This window comes from Argopecten irradians, chromosome 9 (genome assembly GCF_041381155.1).
Source record: "Argopecten irradians isolate NY chromosome 9, Ai_NY, whole genome shotgun sequence".
Taxonomy (NCBI): domain Eukaryota; kingdom Metazoa; phylum Mollusca; class Bivalvia; order Pectinida; family Pectinidae; genus Argopecten; species Argopecten irradians.
Window position 1 is genome coordinate 26,226,632 of NC_091142.1, and position 19,307 is coordinate 26,245,938.

The following is a 19,307-nucleotide window of genomic DNA, read 5'->3' on the forward strand; positions in this document are numbered from 1 at the left end:
GTCAATAAAATAATTTACCCGATGTCTCCGCCATAATAATTGATTCATGTGAGGTTAAATGGTGCAAAGACTCAATCGGTCATACAGGGCCTAAGTATATAGTGAATTAATGGAATGAAATTAGTTTCATTTAAAAGCAAACCATTTCGTTTTCAAGTTAAAGAAATAAGTAACATGAAGCAAATCAATCTTCTTAAAGTATTTACTTCGAAATGTAACGTACAGGTATTTGAACAGGATCGTTTATAATATTAGTAGCATACTGCATCAAATTCGCGGGGGCATATTTCGTATGCAATTCTATGTATATGCAATACCAACATTTTTGCATAACATAAATTTAAAACATTGCGCTGGTATTTTGAGTTAACGGATTTCAGGAAACCCGCGAATGCACCGAAAATCACCCGCTTACAGTATATCTAACACTAGCGTACCGAATCACGATCTTTTGTTAAGTCGATAGCACGACAATATTATCACCTAGTCACTTATACAGTTACATGTGTAAAGCCAACTTCAGGGTGTGGTGACACAAATATTTATTCTGTCGAGGTTCAAAACCCACGGGTAGAACAAAAACAACCGTCAGTAAAAGTGCGAATAACATAATACGAAAACACAATCCCACAAATTATATATAGTTGTCACACGGGCAAGACACTAAACTTATTTAAAACGTCAATAAGATACACTGCGCTCCAAAAGTTGTGTTACGCATGGATATTTACAAATATATGTAGCGGGATCGGACTGGGTCGATAATCGATGACCAGGTAGCTCAGTAGGTAGAGCACTCGGCTAGTGTTCGGAGGGTCCCAGGTTCAAATCCCGGTCTGGTCGCTACATTTTCTCAACTCCTGTTACAAAATTGGCGCCCAACTAAATAACCAACAGTGGTGGTGTTTGGAAGTCTCGTGTGTCTTCGAGGGCGAAGACTTCGAGAAAGGATGGAAGAGTGTAGCGGGATTGGACTAGGTCGATCATTGGGGGTAGAGGGTGAGGGTGGTGGTAGTGGTATCTAAAACTAAAATTAGTATCTTTCCGAGTCAATGATAATTGCAGAAGTCAAATGTGAAATAATCTAAAAGTGTATTCATTCTTATCAATTCTTGGAAAAACAAAGCTATTTTGTGTATATATCTAATGCATACATAAAATTTGGATTTTTTTTTCTGATTCAATTCAAACAATATAACATTGCATACCTTAAACGTTTTCATTGTTTCCTGTATCATGATTTTTTTTTTTTTCATTTAAAAAGACAACTGAGCTTCCGAAAATATTTTTAAATTCAATACGACCGAAGTTTTCTGACAATAGTTAAGGATTAATTTGAATATTTTTTTTATGTTATGGAGATATAATACAAAATTCTGCGTGTACTCTAAATAAATCGCGAACGGTTTACGATGAGAATTCACCAACATTTTTGTGTTATATCTTTGTAACATAAAAAAGTATATTCAAATTAATCCATAAATAATTCAATTTACTTAAGATAATCTCTTCAATATTCAAAATTTACCTTTTGTCTTTGAAATCATTACGCCCTTACCTCAATCAATCAGAAGTGACGTTAACTAGGAAATTAAATCTTAGATAATCGAAATTTTGCGATTTGGCTTCTTCAAGTTGTAAAATATATTTCACGGATCAGAATGTTGCGTCCATGGCGATGACCCGCGCAATCGCGAATATAACCTACTACATGTATACGGTAACTTCGCGTACAGAATTATTGAATTTAAATATATATCGAATTGGCCTCGATCGCGAAATTCGTGGAAGTAGATTGCACGCAAAAGATCTACTGTAAAGTCTTCATTAACTTGTTGCTTGTAAGTGTCAATGCCTCAGATAGAAATACCTTCACGTATCCGTATGCAGCAACGCATGAGGTCACAATCATCTTTTGGAGTTATTATGGAAAGTTCACATGAACGACAGCACACAGCAGGTTTTAAGTCATTTATATGTAATTTGGCTTTCGCATAGCTTTTCCTCCATATATCGTTTCTACTCCATCCGGAGACATAGATTTCACATCCGGTTACGTGACGAATGCGTGATTAATTACAGGTGTCCTGTATTGGTGGCCCTTTATCATTAGATACAAACTTTTGAGGTACATTAACTGTAATGATTCGTTATTTCCCCGACAGATGTCTGTTCCCATATTTTGTTTTTGGAGCACTCGAACGCGTCTCCGATTTGATACAAGCTCTCTGATTGGTCCACTCGATCCTAGGAGTCAATCAGAGAGCTTGCATCAAATCGGAGACGACAGACAAAAATGGCCGAGATCGGTGATCATCTGTTCTGCATGACAATCAATGGAGCGTGGGGATCGCTAGGGGATACTTATGTGCAATTTTTATAAGTAAGTGAGTTTATATTGAGGATCTGCACCATAGTGACTAGTAAGGAATTGTCTTCAATGTAAGCTAAAACATATTCAGATCGGATGAACAAACTTTCAGTATTTTTAGTATTTTTTCTCTTCTCAAAAACCGCTGAAGCAATTTCAATGAAATAATGCACAAACCTTCTGAGGCATAAGGCCAACCAAAATTGTGACTTATATGATCCCCACCTCCAGGGGGCTATGGGAGGGGCCAAAAAGGGTAAAATTGACTAAAATTTCAAAAATCTTTTTCTCCACTCACAGATGTGGTAGAATAAAATACTCTTCATAGATAGAAAGGTCTCAAGACCCTCTCCGAAAATTGTGAATTATATGACCCTGGGGTCTAAGGTTTCCCCCTGGGGAGGGGGTTAAGTTTACTATAGTTTATATAGTGAAAACACATTTTGGAGCATTATTTGGTCATTTATAATAGAAAATTAGTCAAATGTCAAAATTATCCCTAGCTATGAGATGGCCATTGAATCCTTTTAACAAATTTTCAATGATTGACCTCCAGGGACCTTAGGGGCGGGGCCAAAAGAGGTCAAATAGGCTAAAACTTCAAAAAAATCTTCTTAAATTCTGGAACTGGTAGAATCAAATACTTTTTATAGATGGAAAGGTCTTAAGATCCTTTAAAAATGTGAATTATATGACCCTGGGGTCTCATGTTTTCCCCTGGGGAGGGGTCAAGTTTATAATATTTTTTATAAGAAAAACACATTGATGAACTTTATTTGCTTATTTTCTATAGGAAATTAGTCAAACTGGGTTAGAAATTTTAGCCTGAGATAGCATTTTATCGTCAAAAATATATCGGTCCTGGACGACCCCCAGGGGCCTTAAGGGCGGAGCCGAAAGGGGTCAAATTGGCTAAAACTTCAAAAATCTTCTTCCGAATTCACAGATTTGATGGAACCAGATACCACTCTTCATAGATTGAAAGGTCCTAATTATAATGACCTTTACAAAAATTCTGAATTTCGTGGCCCTGGGATCTCAGATTTTCTATATAGGAAAAACACATTTATGAACATTATTTTCTTAGTTTTAATAGGAAATGAGTCAAACTGGGTTAGAATTATTAGCATGAAAGAGCATTTTATTACCATATCCATATTGGTCCTGGCTCACCCCCAGGGACCAGAGGGGCGGGGCCAAGATGGATCAAAATGGCTAAACTTTCAAAAATCTTCTTCTGTATTCACCGGTTTGATGGAACCAACTAATTATAATCTTCAAAGATTAAAAAATTAATTTATAAAATCACTGACACTGACTGACTTCTAGTTTGGTTTTATTGCTTAACGTTTGCAAAGCAAATTGGAATTTTAAGCATAAGGTTTGGTAACATAATACACTAACTATCAAAATGAACAACAACAAATAAAACATTCTTTGGCCTCTTGTTTCCAATTACAGCTCATTTAACATATTTCAAGATGCACTTCAATTAGCGGTAATCAGTTAACTTTTAATGTCTAGGATGTACCAGAACAGATAACAGGTAATATCGTTGGTTTACAGTTGTTTATAATATTTGTTGGGCACAGTTGTTCAAAGGGTGATGAGGCTAATCACAGTTTAACGACAATTTTCAAATCAAAATAAAATAATTTATGGTAATACGAATTTTACAAAATTAGATAAGAATCTTTAGAACTCCATTCTCTACTTACTTGCTGAGTTTGGTGAAGATGTAATCACAAAATTTGCAGTAAATGAGATATGAACTGTTCACTAAAATAATGTGATTAAGCTAGTCATGCTTTGAGAAACCGGGCCTAGATAGCAAAGCTTACAGATACTTTCTAAATATTCACATAGGAATCAACTATACGTATATCACAGTAGGAGATATATCATACCTTAACGTATCTTATCGTGTATAATTAATACTTAGTACAAATAAAAAAGATTTTTGTTTGGAGTACCTCTGGTTTCAATATGAAGTCACCTTCGATTTCCAGTTAGAATAATCCAGGTTTCAGTATCCTTAATTAATTTCGTTTGTGCCTGCATGACACCTCACCTGTACATATGTGTATTATAAAGGTGTAAAATTGTATCCAGTTTTAGAGCAACATGTGCAACTCGTCTCCAAAGATGTGTTGCGTTCCCTATCATCAATTGGATTCCAAAAACAATTAAGCTCCTTTGGAATTTCGATGTTAAGGTCTTAGTTTTATATCCACAAGAATAAAATCCACGGAGACTGTTTGGGATCGTTGTGTGTTACTAATGATTATCACTATAACTGGATTTTCAATCTATTCTGATTCGATAACCATGTAACCGAGATATGGCAAATATAATGCACGTGTGCACCTGATATTTGAAACTTACATTATGTGTTCATTAGACCATCAAATAAGCATGATTTACCTGTGTAACCAAGAAGTTATAATCAATTATCCAACAGTTACAAGGGGAGGTGATTTTTTAAAGTTGAAAACTTCTCTCGTTGTAGGTCAGAGAAACCTCTGACTTATTCTACACCAACTCGTGGTTTATCCTATTTTATCCACCCCAGGACTATAAGTCATAGCAAAACATAAAGGATCTGGTCATAGTAAAACATAAAGGATCTGGTCATAGTAAAACATAAAGGATCTGGTCATAGTAAAACATAAAGGATCTGGTCATAGTAAAACATAAAGGATCTGGTCATAGTAAAACATAAAGGATCTGGTCATAGTAAAACATAAAGGATCTGGTCATAGTAAAACATAAAGGATCTGGTCATAGTAAAACATAAAGGATCTGGTCATAGTAAAACATAAAGGATCTGGTCATAGTAAAACATAAAGGATCTGGTCATAGTAAAACATAAAGGATCTGGTCATAGTAAAACATAAAGGATCTGGTCATAGTAAAACATAAAGGATCTGGTCATAGTAAAACATAAAGGATCTGGTCATAGTAAAACATAAAGGATCTGGTCATAGTAAAACATAAAGGATCTGGTCATAGTAAAACATAAAGGATCTGGTCATAGTAAAACATAAAGGATCTGGTCATAGTAAAACATAAAGGATCTGGTCATAGTAAAACATAAAGGATCTGGTCATAGTAAAACATAAAGGATCTGGTCATAGTAAAACATAAAGGATCTGGTCATAGTAAAACATAAAGGATCTGGTCATAGTAAAACATAAAGGATCTGGTCATAGTAAAACATAAAGGATCTGGTCATAGTAAAACATAAAGGATCTGGTCATAGTAAAACATAAAGGATCTGGTCATAGTAAAACATAAAGGATCTGGTCATAGTCATAGTAAAACATAAAGGATCTGGTCATAGTAAAACATAAAGGATCTGGTCATAGTAAAACATAAAGGATCTGGTCATAGTAAAACATAAAGGATCTGGTCATAGTAAAACATAAAGGATCTGGTCATAGTAAAACATAAAGGATCTGGTCATAGTAAAACATAAAGGATCTGGTCATAGTAAAACATAAAGGATCTGGTCATAGTAAAACATAAAGGATCTGGTCATAGTAAAACATAAAGGATCTGGTCATAGTAAAACATAAAGGATCTGGTCATAGTAAAACATAAAGGATCTGGTCATAGTAAAACATAAAGGATCTGGTCATAGTAAAACATAAAGGATCTGGTCATAGTAAAACATAAAGGATCTGGTCATAGTAAAACATAAAGGATCTGGTCATAGTAAAACATAAGATTGGTAAGTAAACATAAAGGATCTGGTCATAGTAAAACATAAAGGATCTGGTCATAGTAAAACATAAAGGATCTGGCATAGAAATAAGATGGTCATAGTAAAACATAAAGGATCTGGTCATAGTAAAACATAAAGGATCTGGTCATAGTAAAACATAAAGGATCTGGTCATAGTAAAACATAAAGGATCTGGTCATAGTAAAACATAAAGGATCTGGTCATAGTAAAACATAAAGGATCTGGTCATAGTAAAACATAAAGGATCTGGTCATAGTAAAACATAAAGGATCTGGTCATAGTAAAACATAAAGGATCTGGTCATAGTAAAACATAAAGGATCTGGTCATAGTAAAACATAAAGGATCTGGTCATAGTAAAACATAAAGGATCTGGTCATAGTAAAACATAAAGGATCTGGTCATAGTAAAACATAAAGGATCTGGTCATAGTAAAACATAAAGGATCTGGTCATAGTAAAACATAAAGGATCTGGTCATAGTAAAACATAAAGGATCTGGTCATAGTAAAACATAAAGGATCTGGTCATAGTAAACAAAAATTGTCAAGTAAAATAAGGATCTGGTCATAGTAAAACATAAAGGATCTGGTCATAGTAAAACATAAAGGATCTGGTCATAGTAAAACATAAAGGATCTGGTCATAGTAAAACATAAAGGATCTGGTCATAGTAAAACATAAAGGATCTGGTCATAGTAAACTAAGGATCGTCATAAAACATAAAGGATCTGGTCATAGTAAAACATAAAGGATCTGGTCATAGTAAAACATAAAGGATCGTCATAGTAGTAAAACATAAAGGATCTGGTCATAGTAAAACATAAAGGATCTGGTCATAGTAAAACATAAAGGATCTGGTCATAGTAAAACATAAAGGATCTGGTCATAGTAAAACATAAAGATCTGTCATAGTAAAACATAAAGGATCTGGTCATAGTAAAACATAAAGGATCTGTCATAGTAAAACATAAAGGATCTGGTCATAGTAAAACATAAAGGATCTGGTCATAGTAAAACATAAAGGATCTGGTCATAGTAAAACATAAAGGATCTGGTCATAGTAAAACATAAAGGATCTGGTCATAGTAAAACATAAAGGATCTGGTCATAGTAAAACATAAAGGATCTGGTCATAGTAAAACATAAAGGATCTGGTCATAGTAAAACATAAAGGATCTGGTCATAGTAAAACATAAAGGATCTGGTCATAGTAAAACATAAAGGATCTGGTCATAGTAAAACATAAAGGATCTGGTCATAGTAAAACATAAAGGATCTGGTCATAGTAAAATAAAGATTGTCAAAAATAAGGATCTGTCATAGTAAAACATAAAGGATCTGGTCATAGTAAAACATAAAGGATCTGTCATAGTAAAACATAAAGGATCTGGTCATAGTAAAACATAAAGGATCTGGTCATAGTAAAAACATAAAGGATCTGGTCATAGTAAAACATAAAGGATCTGGTCATAGTAAAACATAAAGGATCTGGTCATAGTAAAACATAAAGGATCTGGTCATAGTAAAACATAAAGGATCTGGTCATAGTAAAACATAAAGGATCTGGTCATAGTAAAACATAAAGGATCTGGTCATAGTAAAACATAAAGGATCTGGTCATAGTAAAACATAAAGGATCTGGTCATAGTAAAACATAAAGGATCTGGTCATAGTAAAACATAAAGGATCTGGTCATAGTAAAACATAAAGGATCTGGTCATAGTAAAACATAAAGGATCTGGTCATAGTAAAACATAAAGGATCTGGTCATAGTAAAACATAAAGGATCTGGTCATAGTAAAACATAAAGGATCTGGTCATAGTAAAACATAAAGGATCTGGTCATAGTAAAACATAAAGGATCTGGTCATAGTAAAACATAAAGGATCTGGTCATAGTAAAACATAAAGGATCTGGTCATAGTAAAACATAAAGGATCTGGTCATAGTAAAACATAAAGGATCTGGTCATAGTAAAACATAAAGGATCTGGTCATAGTAAAACATAAAGGATCTGGTCATAGTAAAACATAAAGGATCTGGTCATAGTAAAACATAAAGGATCTGGTCATAGTAAAACATAAAGGATCTGGTCATAGTAAAACATAAAGGATCTGGTCATAGTAAAACATAAAGGATCTGGTCATAGTAAAACATAAAGGATCTGGTCATAGTAAAACATAAAGGATCTGGTCATAGTAAAACATAAAGGATCTGGTCATAGTAAAACATAAAGGATCTGGTCATAGTAAAACATAAAGGATCTGGTCATAACAAAACATAAAGGATCTGGTCATAGTAAAACATAAAGGATCTGGTCATAGTAAAACTGAAGGCTCAGTATTCAACCTATAAAACAGGTATGCTTCAGCAGACTCTCTCATGACGGTACACTGTATGGCTTTGAATTGAGCGTAGTCATCTGTAATCTTCAACCAAGAAGTCCATATAGGCCTTTGATCATTCACTTGCTTTTTTCTCCCGAACTGCCTTCTTTTTTGCAATAACATAGTCCAACCCCTTTAATTCGAGGCTAGTATCATTTATATACATACATTTTAGCTGGAATATTTAGTTACAGTGTGTAGCCCGTTACTGGTTAGACTGTCAAGAACTACAAAATGTTCAACGCCACTGGTAAAAGGCATGTATGATCTGAGCTATACTGAACGCCTTAAAAAATTGGGATTGCCAACCTTCGAATACTGGAGAAAAAGGTATGATGTAATTCAAGTGTTCGGAATATTGGAGGGACTAGACATAACCAGCGATAGGAAGAGAAAAATGTTGACTGTGAATGACTCTACTCGAACCAGAGGACACAACAGGAAGTTTGGGGGAAAACACACAATGTAGGAAAACACTCCTTTGTTGTCAGAGTAAGTTATGTATGTAACTCGCTACCACATGAGGTAGCACATTCAAAAAGTGTGAATCAATTAAAAAATAACCTGAATAAACATTGGAGAGACTGTGTTAATAAATCCAAGCCAAGTTTTTTCCTAAGGATAAGTGAGAATTTTAATGGCTTTTAAACGAAATTCTTATACCATAGATTATTTTGTGATATTCTTATGCTTATGCTCAAGAGGATGAACATTCAAATGATCATGATGAAAAACCATACTTTTTTTTATCGCGCATGCGCACAGAAAAACAATTCAAGAAACGAAAATAAATGTGATCTAAAAGCACTAAGTGCTTATTCAACTGAAGATCAGGTAAATCTGGTAAATTGCCAATGCACAGTACCTAGATACGATGTAATAAACCCTATATCTGATAGTTTCCAACATTAACATTGGTGGTTAGGGTCCAGCGTTGTAATACCTTCATCAGAGTCCAAGAGGAAGTCACTAAAAGGGTTTTCAGCATTAAGGATTTTACTAGAGAATATCAAAATATGATTACAATTGATCAATAAAAACATATTCTTATCAAATACATTTTAGATGGATTGATGTCTTGTATTTATCTTTGTACATAGGTTTATTGATAGTCCATCTAACGTTATTGTTAAGTCGGTTGTCCATGGCATCACACAGGGATACTTTATTATTTTTTTTAACTATTTTCTATTTATAGAAATGACTTGGCAAATGTATATATAGGCATATTTTGACATGCATTGGTGTGTATTATCATGGTGCGCTAACGTGCATAATTAAATATGCTAGAACACCCTATGTATGTTAAACACCAATGCATGTCATAATAGCTCGACCAATGCTTAAGTAAAATATGATATTTCTGAATGATAGCTGAGAGAGGGACTGAATTGTAACCCTTTAGTGATACCGTAGTAAAAGCACAACAAAGTTGAACCACCTAACATTGATGACGGCATTAACGAATACTTCGTGTTTACCTGAACTGCACTTTATAGCCTTCCTAGCTGTAGCATGCAGAGTCAGCATCCTTCAAGATACACCAACCTAGTGAAAAATATTTCCTCTTTAAAAAGACATAAAGCTGACATTGCAAGTTATGTCGAAATGAAAAGAAACATTAGTTTTTTCATTCTCAAGAGATAACTCTGAATTAAATTGCTATATAGCTGACGACTGACTAAATGTTTCTCACTATTTTTGGAACGATAAACTACCAGATAAATCGGCTCTCACAGAAGGCCTTTACCAACCGTTTGGAAGGAAGGTGATAGTTTCTCTCTAATTCACTCCTCAGGAACGCGTTTTAACCTTACGTTGTCAGCTTTAACTAATCAATATTTATAAACAATGCGTGTGTTGGTCTTTTTCTTAAATGGTCTACTTCCTCCAAACGAAATCGTGATTTTATAACAAATGTATCACTCTTGATAATAATTACTGTAATTGAAATAGCGGCGAGCTTCACTCGATTTCCTAGCGAGGTGACCCCATTTTCACTTTTGCCATTTGCAGTGTTTTTCTACGACTGCTGTGGAAGAATATCTGGAAAGAAGACGATATTGTTATAAACTATTGGTCAATTATAGTACCACACCAGTTAAAACTGCTGATGGACAAGGCGCGGAAGAAACCACTTAAAACACATCGCAAAAATATGTAACAATTCTCTAGGTAATACTACAAAAAATAATGTATGCATGTAGTCGGTTATAGACGCAATCTGATTCAAATCTGGCAAACCTACCCTCTGTTACATCAAATTAAAGTCCTTGATGTAAAAGAGACTAGATTTAACTTAACGGCGTGGATATCAAAGAGAGGATATCAGATTGTTATTTACACGGATATGTTTTTTGCTATATTAACTAAAAATATCTGCTTTAAATTTTCACGATCCGGCTTCCACGGTTGAAATGACTCAATCGTTTTTCCGATGAAATTTTTGGTATCATACTCATACACACGTAGCTGGCTACATGGTGTACGTAATGGAAATCACATCCCTCATCTTGTTACAGACGGACCCCATAGTGCCAAGGTCAAAGGAAGCATTTAGCATTTTCACATGTCCTAGTCATCTAGCTCCATTATTCTATTTTTTATTATTTCAAAGAAATAAAAACTTACGTCACACTACAAAGTTACATTTTATTACAAGACATGCCTTAATCTTCATCGAATACAAAACCAAGGACTTAACATAAACAACACATATAATCAGCATCTATTATTTCATTACATAAAACTCAAAATGCCAAAGACAATGACTAATTTACGACAGTCGTGAACTGTCAAACTGTTGGTATTATTTGGTGATGAATAACATATTAAAAGGCCATCTTGATTCGAAAGTATGAAAATACGGCACATATAACGTGAACGGTAAATCGAGAAAATGAATTGCCTCAAAAGAACCATTAAGCGTGAAAACGCGAAGAGAAGTCGACGTGAAATTAAATTGATTTATATGGAAACGTATTTGGCCCTGCATTTGTTGTGATAAAACATAGTCTAAATGACTTTAAAAACACGACATGGCGAGCAACTTGGCACTTTCGCGATATAGATTATGCGACATATCCCTTATGATTGACGTCATGTCGACATTTACTTTGTCGACTTGTACAGATACAAATCGATAGGCGATTTAGGAAAGTCGTTTGTGTCAAAGATTTTAGACCATGTCGACTTAATTATTTCGACTTGTCATTAAAATAAAAAGAAGTCGATTTCACGAATATCGACTTGGTGCTCAGCGAAGGAAGCGGCTGGAGTAATAACAGGGTTATCGTATGGAAACGTATTTGGGCCTTCTTTTGTTGTGATAAGTCATAGTCTAAACAACTTTAAAAACGCGACATGACGTGTTCCTTGAGGATTTAGCGACATGTTTTATACGACTTAATCACTAAAACCCACATTTTGGCGATGGTAACAAACACGACATTTAATAGATACACGACGGGTGACTTACTATTACGTCGACATGTACCGATAAAGATATGAAGGCGACTTACCAAAGTCGTCCATTTCACAAGTTATAACACCATGTCGACATGAACAAATCGACTTGCCTTGGAAAAACATGAAGTCGATATCCTGAATATCGCCTGATTGTACAAGCAATCATCAATAGCCGAAGAATGACAAAGATGAAAGAAAGATGGGCTACCAAAAGGTATGTTAAACTTAACCTGTGATTACAGTGTAATAATGTGAATACCATTCAAATTAATGTGGAACCGTATGCAAATTTACTACAATCAATATTTACTATTTGTCAGGAATATTATTGCTGTTATATATGCGATATTCTCCATATAAGTATGCCAATTCAGTTCAAAATGTTATTTTCTGATTACATTCATTGTAATTCTGTTTTTAAATACATTTTGAAATTTGCTATATATTTGACGGAGAAACAACGTTAAACTAATTAATACAATTAATATTTATCATCACAGGATCAACACAATTTGAAATATTTTGCCCTCTAAATAATCTAGATCTATATAATAACCTGACGGCATGTTTGGCGTTTCATGCTTGTACTGTGAGGTTTTAGCTGTTTATGAAAGTGTTAAACATAATATGTTTGTTTTCCAGTTCCTGATATTGCTGAATTGCTTTGTACTATCGGAGACTGTTTTTCCATACCAGGGAGATAATGATAATGTTTGATGATCTTCTATATGTTGCTACTACGCCAAAAATGTGTTATTTTCCAATATGAACATTGTCAGTTAGGCTCTGGCGTACTGATACCATAATCAAAGTTCAAGAGGTCACGAAAAGACAGTGTTAAAGTCTGTGTGAGAATTCACTTAAAAATTATTGAAATATTTTTAAAATTGGTCAGTATGAAAATATATTCTAATTAAAAAATTTCAAATGGATAGAAGTGTTGTATTTGTCCATTTATATCCGCTTTATTTCATAACTGCTATGTCCGCAAAATAATCTATATTGTTTGGTTTAATGTTGAATTTTAAATTATATTCTGCAATAACTAGCTTTCGCTTATAGAAAATTACAGAATTTATTATTAGCCGGAAAAGCGTAGGAAGATATAGTTATTGTTTCTTCAAGGAAATTCGAGGTCCTTTAAAAATCGAGTTTGCTCGACATATTCTTTAAGGGTAGACAAGACGTAGAGGCGCTCAGATATTCTTTAGACTAACTTACTACTTTTGGTCAATACAAATGTACATGTAATAACAATTGCTAAAATGTATCTTCACATGGCGTACATTGAGGAAACCAAGAGGTCCATGTATCTTGAGCGTCACTTGAGTAAAACAGTACTATCGAACTTATAACAAACATGTACATGCAACCTGCTGTGCTGCTGAATAAAAGAAGTTTTTACATTATATTTGATGCAATGAAGAAAAAAGGGAATGTTGACAAATGTTTCCAAGAAACAGGAAAAGTGCCTTTGACCTTGATCTGGTAACCATGAAACTCCAAACTTGTCTAAAATATTTCGATAGTTCATGTATATTCACAGATTTGTTACGATCTATGAAAAAATCTAATCTGTGAGAATGATGACAATGATTGTTTGTTTTTTTTTATTTCTAAGAATAGTCACGATGACTCTGACTCAAACCCAATAGCCCTAAAATTCTAACTTGTTATATCAGTGACCTTAACTGAATACTTCTGTCGTTCATTCTATATATATTCTATATATAGCCAATAAACATAGCTCAAGTCATATATAAAAAAACGACAGAATATATCGGATTATCGACATTGACCTTCAAAAGTTGAACTTTAAACCAGTGAAAACCCATAAAGAAATTTAACTAATTGCTTTTCTATTAAAATAATTCAATGTCCTCTGGCTATAGCCGTCTAGTTCCTTGGGATAGCCATGACTTGATGAACTTCCAATTAAATAAAGTGTAATATGCGCAAGAGTAGTGTGCAGCCAGACGGAATCGAAGCTGCGACCCTGGTATTACTACTCCGCCGCTCTACCGAATGATCTAAAGGGAAATTCCCCGTAGCGTATAATATTGTTGCAAAGTTTAAATTGAGTCTGTACAGTGGTCGAAAATGTTTTCGACGGATAATACCGGACATAAGGTATGGTCCATAGTTCATCTTAGACTTTGACTTAGTGATCTTAAAAACATATTGCAAGAGCCCTGTTACTTTGCAAAAATTAGGCTAAAGTAAAAGCTGACTTTTCATTTGATGTTTGACGTCATTCCAATGACGTCACAAAATTTATTAACCCGATGGAGTTAAAAAATAGTTACATCAATGCTTACAATTATTTTTTCAGACAACTTGCTAATATGAAATACGCTTAAACGTGCGAGTCCATTGATTTTCTAATGGGTTATTTTTTAAATCCATACGCAACGTCGACGTCTCTGTTGTGACGTCGTAATAGCGTCGGGTGTTTGCGCCATTCTCTGAATTTTTCTTCATAGTATATGAAGAAAAAGAGTCTGCCAATCAGAAAGACGGATTTAGTATGAAAAGAAATGAAAAAATATTATTTTTGTCAAAAACAAACATAACGCCTATTCTAACTTATTATTTTAACTGTACCACTCACAACACACCAAATTCACTATCAATTTGTAGACTTGCTGTATAAATTTCCTTCGGAAAGACCTTCATATATATTTGAAAAATTGTCTTGCTCTGAATTTGATATTTTATACAGTTATATTGCAGTATAGGTAAGCGATATAAAACAATATACCGCAGTCTCCCAAAACATGCACCTCGCACAACCTACCCACAACACACCGCATACATGAGAGGCCGTCCTAACATGACCATAGCTGTTAATAGGACGTTAATTAATCAAACAAACAAACAAAAAATAAGATCAAATGTATGGAAACGCCTTGATATGCTTCAGTTTTAACAGCTTGAATTCTAAATTGTCTGCACCACAACATGTATCAGACGAGGGCCTATTTATATGCTGTGGCCCTTGTTTTAGAGTCCTAGAAATCAAAGATGTTTCACCACTACCGAATGGTACATGTAATTTTTCTCTATCAAAAATCAAAAACAGGAGCAGACGAATAAGTACCTTTCTTTAGCTACAAAAGTTACTTACTTTACACCATTAACCGCCATTGAAAAGTTTGAGCTTGTCCGGAAGCCTGTTAAGGTCACATTGAAAAAAAATAATATGTCGTTATAACGACTTAGTATGTCGTAATAACGACTTAGCTATGTCGTAATAACGACTTAGTAATGTCGAAATAACGACTTAGTATCCCGTAATAACGACTTAGTTATGTCTTAATAACGATTTAGTATGTCGTAATAACGACCTAGCTATGTCGTAATAATGACAAAGTATCTCGTTATAACGACTTAGTATGTCGTAATTACGGCTTAGTATCTCGTAATAACGACTTACCTATGTCGTTATATCAACTTAGTATGTCGTAATAATGACCTAGTTATGTCTTAATAACGACTTAGTTATGTCGTAATAACTACTTAGTATGTCGTAATAACGTCGTTATTACGGCATACTATGTCGTTATTACGACATACTAAGTCGTTATAACAACATAGGTAAGTCGTTATTACGAGATACTTAGTCGTTATAAGGGATACTATGTCGTTATTACGACATAGCTAAGTCGTTATAACGACATATGTACATTTGTAAGTCGTTATTACGATATACTAAGTCATCATAACGACATACTTAGTCGTTATAATGACTTTTTTTCAATGTGACCCTAACAGGCTTCCGTAAGTTTGTGATCTTACTTGAAAAAATATATTAGAAATAATTAATTGCGTCCCGAAAAAAATCCATGACACTATGCCCTATATGGAATAAAGTACTGATTGAACCATATTACCAAATAGTAATTTGATTTTTTATATGTATTTTTGTATTTATTAGACACACATATACACGATTCAATATCAGTTATGAGTATGGTTTATGCACTGTCGGTGGTGGAGCATCTTTAATGACGTTATAGGGCCATGCACAAAAACTGGTCTCTTTTGGCCCAGTAATTATAATCGGTTGAATGGTGATATGATCTTTGCATAAAATGGTATAACATCCTACAAATATCAATACTAGTATGAAAGCAACAACAGGGAGAGAATGATGCCCCTTCATGTGCTTTAATGAAAAGATTGATGGCAACTTGGTGGCGGAAATGAAGTGCGGCAGACAGAGTTGAGGATACTTCCTTCCCTTCCCCTCTCCTAATTCCTGTCAATGTTACAACCTCTAATATGTTCAGTCAAGTTCGTGATATTCGTTGCAGAAAGAATTAGATTTAAACATATTGATGTATTTCCTTTATACATGATAACTATAACAAGGCATAAACATAAATTAAATATAATTACTATTACTTAAAAAAATATGTTGCTTGATTTGATAAAAGCTTGTATATGTCTAAAGACTTAATTCTGCATTTATGTGTATTGGCAGATTTTCATTTTCAAATAAAAATAAATGTAGATTAACAATACCAATATTAAGATTATCTATGTTTTAAAAAAATAATAGTTAATGCTGCTTCATAAAGGTTGCTTTCCAAGAAATAATGTGAAGCATTCTCGAAAGGGTGTACATTGCTACATGTACTAACTGGATTTTCAACAATAATAAAACGAAGTAAATAAGATATTTATTAAATTTTATTAAATTAAAAATGATATCACCGTATATGTCACTATATTAGAAAGGTGGCGACTAACAAGAATAATTTGTAATAGCATTTTCAGAAGTTTGCAAAGAAGGTAATTTTTTTTCCTCTTTTTCTAAAGAATTCCACAGACGTAAGCTTAAGGTTGTTGGTAAAAAGGACGCGGTACTAGTAGAGAGTCAAAAAGAATGAATAGCATACTTACTACGTAAATTGTACTGACTATTGTCACCAACCTTATTTGGTAAAAGAGTTGTTACAAAAATATATATAGGAGAGTTTGTTTGTTTGTTTTCATTTTGTACACTAGACTTGATTTTCTTCTTTTTCGCCATTTTTCCTTTCCGAAAGATTTCCTAGACCTGTTTCGAAAAATAATGAAACTTTACTTGCATATGAAGATAATACGGAAACATATATGGACCTCTACTTGTTATTTTAAATGTCACTTTATCGACATGAATTATGTCGACTTGACAACATTTAACTAAACATATCGTCATGTAAATGTCGACTTGTGTAGATAATATCACAACTTGTCGTAATTATTAAGTCGTTAACAAGAGATGTCAAGATACAGATAGTCGATTTCGATGTGATGTCGATTAATTTAAGTCGATATGGTATATTAATAGAGCAATTTATTGTTATATTTAATCGTCGAAATGTTATATCGATAAGGATATATCGACATGTTGTAGCTCTGTTGACACTGAAATTTTAATTGTAATGAAACATTACATATATCAAACCTGCTGTCTTAATCACTCTTTGAATATTAATACTCTTATTAATGTAATTAAGGATAATTTTTTGTACAAAACTACATTACATTGTATAATAGTCAAAGTAACAATTTCAAAAAGCAATTTAAATTAAGCTCAAGGTAACGGAAACCTTTATTAGATCTATTTAAGCCTTTATCCTTGACTTTCACTTAATCTATTACAGTTTATTACAGGTAACTTACTTAGATTTTCTGTTATCTTTTGTTTTTTCTTTATAATATACTGATTGTTGTTTCACAGGAGTTTGTATCGCTGAATAGCCAAATGATTTCTCATTAGCCCAGTTTTTATCATAAAATAATTATTCTAAACTACAGAATCCCTACGTGTGTAATAAAGAAACTTAACCACCCTCCCCCCTTTCCCTCTCTCTCTCTTTTCTCTTCCTTCTTATTTGTTACTAGTTACACTCCGGTCATACTACTGACCAATCCGACGACGAGGAAACATTTGTAGTATAGTGACACGCGCAGAGAGACACATGAAAATGTCCTAAAGACTCTACATTCAAAATTTCAAGTATTAATCTAAAAATTTAAATGTCCTGAATTTTTAGAATACATTTTGCAATAAGTTGTGATATGAATTACATATAGTTCAAGACCAATGACGCAGATTCATTAGACATCGAGGGATATACCACTTTTTGTAAACATAGAAAGTCACTGTCGGTTACTAAATCTGTTGGAATTGTCGTATACATTAAAAAGGAATATGTAAAATATGTATCCCACATAAAAACAGATTCCAGTCATGTGCCATGGGTCAAAGTGAATAGTTCTGTTCTCAATTCGAAATAATGAACACTACATTATTTTGAAAGGATCGAAAATGATTTATTTACCCTCAGTAATGATGTTAATTGTGTCTGTCTTGTGGGATATTTTAATTGTAGAACTGTAAATCTTCCTAAATTTATAGATATACATATAGTTGATAATGTTTCTGAAAATGTCAGATATTAATAGAATCCAAGAATTACATGCACCTAAGACAATGTGTTCCCAAAAAAGTCCATAATAATTATAGAAAGCATAAATGTGTGATCACTGTAATATTTTTTTTAATTTTAGATACTCGTTTTAAAAAAAATCTTATGCGTGCATAATTCAGCAATTTGTTTTGACATATTTTATTTTCAAACATTTTAAAATTAAACATAAATGGACACTACATACACACTTGCATGCGTTTACGCACTCGCACATCACACTCCGACATCAATGGGAACGTTACGTCAAGTCACACTTTCATAATGTACATACACCTACATGACATGACATAACATGATATTACCTTGCATAACATATGTATGAATGAATTAAGAAACTGCATACATGCATGCATACATACACTCATACATGCATAAAAGCACACATGCATACATATTATAGCAAAACATACATAACACAACATTATATATATATATTATGTATACAAAAATCATGGCAGTGGTATACTATAGCATAACACACACACATAGAATAACAAACAAAGATATCATTACGGGTAAAATGAATTCCAAGATACTTGTTTTATCAATATTAACTTTAAGGTGCCAAAATTTTTAATGTGTAATGAATTCATTAAGTTGTGTTTGTAAATATTCGGCAGAATCTGCTAGTAGGATTGTATCGTCGCATATAGCATTACATCGACGAATATTTCACACAAGTTATAATTAACAGTTTCATTAACTCAGATTATTTTTCACATATACTATCTAGAATGTTTTCTACATAAAGATATTTTGAAGATACAAGATCTACAAACTTATTCCTTGCAATATTATTCCATCTTTTAGGTTTGGAAATAATAGAATCATCTTCATTACCTATACAGTA